Raw genomic sequence first — 6,708 nt, 5'->3', positions numbered from 1 at the left:
AAAGCCAAGAGTATTAGCAAAATAAAAACCCTTGGTACTGTATGTAAATTAGATATTTCTGTATTTAATTTTCAATAAGTTTCCAAAAATGTCTAAAAACGTGTTTTCACTTTGCCATAATGGGGTATTGTTTGTAGATGGGTGAGATTTGTATTTATTTAATATATTTTGAATTCAGGCTGTAACACAACAAAATGGGGAATAAGTCAAGGGGACACCCCTTCAAATTAGTGGCTATTTCAGCCACAACTGTTGCTGTCAGGTGTATAAAATCGAGCAGACTGCCATGCAATCTCCATAGACAAACATTGGTAGTTGAATGGCCCATACTGAAGAGCTCAGTGGCGCCATCATAGGATGCGACCTTTCCAACAAGTCAGTTCGTTAAATTTCTTGCCACCATTGGACACTGGAGAGGTGGAAACGCGTTCTCTGGAGTGATGAATCACGCTTCACCATCTGGCAGTCCAAACGGCTTCTCCTATAGACATCCCCGATCAAACTTGTAGGCAATGTCATGGCAATGTTGGTTAGATAACATGTCATCAGGTCTAACGGTCGACTCGCGCCGAACTGTGCATGTCCTCATATGAAGTTGTTTTTGACGAAAATGAAAACGTGTCAATTTGTCACTCTCATAAATTTGGAGTGATAACAATTTCAACGACTTAAGGCTCGAATCTAGGTTGTGCGATTAGATTGATAAAATTAACAATTATGGAAGAATTGTTCACTTCTCTCATTGACTTTTCAAACCCTTAACCCCAGGCTGATCTGTTTGGTCTGTTTCGCAAGCGTTCCGGGAAGTCTTCCGATGTTGCACCTCTGGGTTTAGAAACTCTATGATTGTACAAATCATCTTGCATCATAAAGACACCTTGTCCTAGAGCAGCCTTTCTTAAAGTATGGGTTTGGGTCGCGAACCTGTTAATGGTGGGTCGCGACGTGTCAGAGTAAATGTATAATTAATTAATTAATTGATTTGGCCAAGTGCAACTGCGGTATCTGTTCAGTTCGCTCTCTGCTCAGTTTGGCAGCTGCGTGAGAGGGAGATGCCTGTTTGCTTCGCGGTTTACCAGATCTTTTTCTCTGGAGTTTTCTTGAAGATCATTCCGCTACACACGCTGCAGTGCTGTCGTTCAACAGCAGATGATGCGCTGTGCAGTGTTGCCAACAAAGCGACTTTGTCGCTATATTTAGCGACTATTCAGACCCCTCTAGAGGCACAATTTTTTAAAAGCGACTAGCGACAAATCTAGCGACTTTTTCTGGTGTTCTTGGAGACTTTTGGAGACTGACGTGAAAGCACGTATCGTTCTTACTCTTTTCAACGAGCAGCGGGTGCTGCCATGGGCTGGGCCCCACCCCCGTCCCAAAGCACTCACAGGTGGCCCATTCCTCCGCAGTCCCTACCAGCTGCAGTCAGAGCAGGAGATGTTCATCCCTCCTCGTCCAGACTGCAAATTAATCGAGGATGCCGCTGCTGGCTGATCCCACCCTGGCTTACATTCAGGGCGGGATGTAAATGTAAAAAAAAAAAAAACTAAGTAACTCTGCCAGAGTGTCTCTTTTGGGCCACTTTTGCTGGTCCCAAGCCCATATAAAGGAAGAGGGTTGGAATTGTGACATAAACAAAAACAAGAATCGACAGAAGAAAGTTAATTTGTAGTTCTAAACATATTTAGGGTGTTTTTTACTCACTTTTTGACTCTCCCACGACGTTATACAGCGTCCATCACAATTACATGAACATCCTATTATGCAAATTAGGTTATGGCGTCATTTAGCGACTTTTAGGACAACCAATAGCTACTTTCCTTACTGAGGAGTTGGAAACAGTCTCTGTAAGCCACTGACTTGTCATTCCCACTCGCCAAATGGACCCATGCTCGCAACAAGTTCTGACTGAGCTCAATCGTCATAGAAAGCCAATACACCAATGAGTTTCTCTCTTTCATACAAACTTTGAGAATTAACGAGGAGCTCCCTCAACGTGTTTTGTGTGGGGAAGTGCTTAGCAATGAGCCAATCAAAATGAACAAATTCATATAACGACACGTCCTGACCAAACACCCACAGCATGACATATACACAGGGAATGCTTCAGGAAACAGTGCTTCGACACTGGAAAAGTAAGCCAGCTAGCAAGGCATTGTTGTCGTTTTATAAAAGGCAATGATACGCAGAAATAAGGGAGTACTATCTCATAGTAGTATAAGTGAGTTTCTCTTTCAAACAATTCCCTGGCCTTGTACACAGCTAATAGCTAACGTTAGCCAAAGCAAGTTAGCTAGCTACTGATGCAACCCTAAGTAACAGTACAGATGAAGATGACAAATGACCAGGCATACTGTACATCTTACTGTAGAAGTTCTTGTTGAAAACAAGTCTAGGTTGGAACCGTTGCTGTTAAAATACAAGTAATTTTTATTCTGAACTGGAATAAACTGATTGAAGCAAGATACTTTTTGAGGCAAACCCACACAGTTCTGGGTTGCTCAACTACAGCAGGAAGCGGTATCCTGCCTGACTGAGAAAGCAGTAGATGTTCTGGTCCTGTTTGGCACCACGTACCTATGTCAGTCAGGGTTCTCAACTCTGGAATTCTTAAAAAACAAGTACAGAAACAGTCTCAATGCTGAGCATGACCTCAATGTTGCACTGTCAAAAACTGAGCCCAGAATAGACATGCTTGTTGAAAACTTCAACCAGCCGCACACCTCTCATAAGGACTGTGTGTGTGTTTTCTGGTCTACATCCATCCGTGTGATTTTTTAAAAACATTTTTTATTCAAATTGAACCTTTTTTTAACAAGACAAGTCAGTTAAGAACAAATCATTATTTACAATGACGGCCTACCCTGGCCAAACCTGGACGACGCTGGGATAATTGTGCGCCGCCCCATGGGACTCCCAATCACGGCCAGATGTGATACAGCCTGGATCAATCCGTTTATTCCAGTTCAGAAAAAAATGATGACTTCTATTTTAACAGCAACAGCTCCAACCTATACTTTCTCTCGACAATAAATTCTACAGTAAGATGTACAGTAGGTCTGATAATTTTTCATCTTCATCTGTACTGTTACTTAGGGTTGCACTATCAAAAAGCCTGTCTGTTTTGTTATGCATCTGTGTGATGTGATCAATCAGTTTGTTCCAGGTCAGAATTAAAAGTATTAATTGAATTTTAACAGCAACAGTTCCAACCTAGACAGATGACTAGCAATTACATTACATTTCATTGTTATTTGTTTTTGTCTATATTGCGTTTGTTTTAGGCATAAGGGCAATGAAATGTATCAATATTTACGTATAGTTGCATATGTTCCTAAACTTGGGTCCCAGGAAAACACAGAATTTCTAATTTGGGTCCTAGGCTGAAAAAGTTTAAGAACCCCTGCCCAAGAGGGATGGTGGAAAAACGATTGGAACCATTTCTCTGTTTGACCGCTAGTTTTGAGTCACTTTTGCTTGTCCCAAGCCCGGATAAACGAGGAGGGTTGGAATTGTAACATAAAAAAAAACAAGAATCGACAGAAGAAAGTTAATTTGGGTCTGTGTTATTGACTTGTTTATTGTTTACTCCATGTGTAACTCTGTGTTGTTGTCTGTTCACACTGCTGTGCTTTATCTTGGCCAGGTCGCAGTTGTAAATGAGAACTTGTTCTCAACTAGCCTACCTGGTTAAATAAAGGTGAAATAAAAAACATTTTTATGGGTATTATGACTCATACTGTGGTAGTCCACTTCCAAAATCCTAAAATCGCTGAGCCTCTCACATTAAAAAAACATACTTCCTGTAGTTTATTGGTTTTGTAATGGATGTTACTGTTTCATCAGGGAGCCACAAAGATGAAGTAAACAAATATAATCGCTAAATTCACGTTGTTTGCTATTTCATGTAGCCACAGAATAGGAAAAAAAATAAACATGATTTTCCATTAGAATTTCACATTGTTTAAAGTTGAGAGATATCATTCATGCAAAGTAAGGGACTGTATAGGGAGTGTGCCTCCAGGATAATATGGTAAAGTTGACCTCATGTATAGGCCACGGACAAACAAATAAGACCAAGGATATCCAAAATCCATTAGATTAATAGTTTTTAATGAAGCTAGCAACGCTGATAGCAAATTCATTTTATGAAAGAAAAACATTATCACATTGGGAGAGAGAGGGGGAGAGCGCTTCATCAACTTTTCAGGTTGTTTAGAAAAGTGGTTCCCAAACTGTATTTGACATTGTGTTGTTATTTTGCTGGACACTAGATGGTTGGAAAATAGAAATTGACTGTTTGAAAATGTGAAGAAAAAAATATACATATTTCTATTTTTTTTTAATAGAAATATATATATATATATATATTTATTTTTTTCTTCACATTTTCAAACAGTCCATTTATATTTTCCAACCATCTAGTGTTCAGCAAAATAATGACACAATGTCAAATACAGGTAGCCTAGTCAAATAATTAACATCCAATCACATTAACCGTTACTCTCTCGCAGCAATTCCACTAACGGTCCTTATGTCGCCAAACATTGCTGCTGCTCATGTTGGTATCTGTACTGATGGTGCAAAAGCCATGACAGGGAGACATAGTGGAGTGGTAACGCTCGCGCAAGCAGTTGCTCCCGAAGCCACTTGGGTACACTGCAGCATCCACCGAGAGGCTCTTGCTGCCAAGGGAATGCCTGACAGCTTGAAATATGTTTTGGACACAACAGAGAAAATGGTTAACTTTGTTAAAGCAAGGCCCCTGAACCCTCGTGTAGTTGGGTGCGCAATTACGCAGGTATTTTCCCGAAATGGATGACACAAACAACAGGATTCGTTATCCCTTTCATGCCCTGACTTCAGTCCACTTACCGATATCTGAACAAGAGAGCCTCATCGAAATTGCAACGAGCGGTTCTGTGAAAATTTAATTTAATCAGAAACCACCGACAGATTTCGGGATTGGGATACGCTTAGAGTATCCTGCCTTGGAAAATCGAGCTTTTACGACACTGATGCCGTTTGCAACCACGCACCTATGTGAGAGTGGATTCTCGGCCCTCACTAGCATGAAAACTAAATACAGGCACAGCCTCCTCCTGCATGACACCTGCTACATGCTGCTTCCTTTGTCACTTGAGCTTCCTGTATGCTCGCGAGGACGACTCTTTCCGCCACCTCTGTCTCATGAGCCTCCTCTTGTATGCTTGTGAGGAAGCCTCCTGCCACCTCTGTCACCTGACAGACCACCTCCTGCAGACCACCTGAACTAAATTCAGCATCTGCTGCTTCCTCAGTTGGAGCTGGGTCTAGAGTGAAGGAGAGGGGCACTCCTCAATGTGCACCTCTCCTTCACCCTCTTGTTCTCTCTGTCTTTCTCACCTAAAACTCCTACATCTGCTTCCCTGTCCTCTCCTTCAAAAATAGCCAATTGAAGACTTTAAACCTGTTGATATAAAACAATGTCGATGCATCTTTAATTGCTACAAACTTTGTGATTGACTTACTTCTTTTTCTACTACACCATGCATCTGTTTCAGATTGAGGGGGTGGATTCATGCAATTTATTCTGGTAGGTTCTGCCTCAGAGGACAGTGTCTTCCGTGAACCCTGTTGAAATACATGTTTACCAGAAAAGTATCATATGACTGAAATGTATTTTTATTTACAAAGATAGTCAATAATCCAAATAAAACACTCTTCAAAGTGCTCCTCGCACACAGCGTAACCACCTTTCTTCACGTTCTCAGAGGACTTCTGCAGACTGATGTCCCTACGCCTGATGTTTCTCAGCCACATCTTCCTCCTGAGTAATTACAAAAGTGTGTAAGGTTTAATCTCAGATTTGATTGAATTCAGCTGGATGTTGGTCTATGCTAAAGGTCTCCTGTTTTATAGTTAATTTAGTAGTGTAATGGTTGTATAACATCTGTGGTTGTACATTGTAGTTTGTAGATAATAGTTTATGGTTATGTCCTCTACCCCTGTTATTCACCCTGATTTCAAAAAAATAATACTCTACAGTTAATTTAAACAGCAGCCCCGTTGTTTTTTTCTCTGTATGTGTAAGAGGAGTGTGACAGACTCCAGAAGTCATAAGAAAGGCAGCCTTTCTTGCTACTCCTGTGACCAGTACCCAAATGAGGACCTTACATTCTTACTGATCGTGTCCTGCTATAGTTAGTAGTGTATATGGACTCATCCCTGTAGGCTGCAGACTTCTGGGGTCTACATCACACTTCTTCAATCAAAACTGACACTCCTCTCTGTGAGACACCACCTTAACAACCATTGCCTGATCAAATCCAAACCAAATCATTATTTGTCACATACACATGGTTAGCAGATGTTAATGCGAGTGTAGCAAAATGCTTGTGCTTCTAGTTCCGACCATGCAGTAATATCTAACAAGTAATCTAACCTAGCAATTTCACAACAACTATCTTATACACACAAGTGTAAAGGAATTAATAAGAATATGTACATAAAAATATATGAATGAGCGATGGCCGAACGACATTGGCAAGATACAGTAGATGGTATAGAGTGCAGTATATACATATGAGATGAGTAATGTAGGGTATGTAAACATGATATAAAGTGGCATTGTTTAAAGTGGCTAGTGATACATTTATTACATCAATCTTTTCATTATTAAAGTGGCTAGAGATGAGTCAGTATGTTCGCAGCAGCCACTCAATATTAGTG

Source organism: Oncorhynchus mykiss, chromosome 25 (assembly GCF_057628025.1).
Source record: "Oncorhynchus mykiss isolate SJ-2025 chromosome 25, ASM5762802v1, whole genome shotgun sequence".
Lineage (NCBI taxonomy): Eukaryota > Metazoa > Chordata > Actinopteri > Salmoniformes > Salmonidae > Oncorhynchus > Oncorhynchus mykiss.
The sequence above is the reverse complement of the archived record's forward strand: the minus strand, read 5'-3'. Positions refer to the sequence as shown.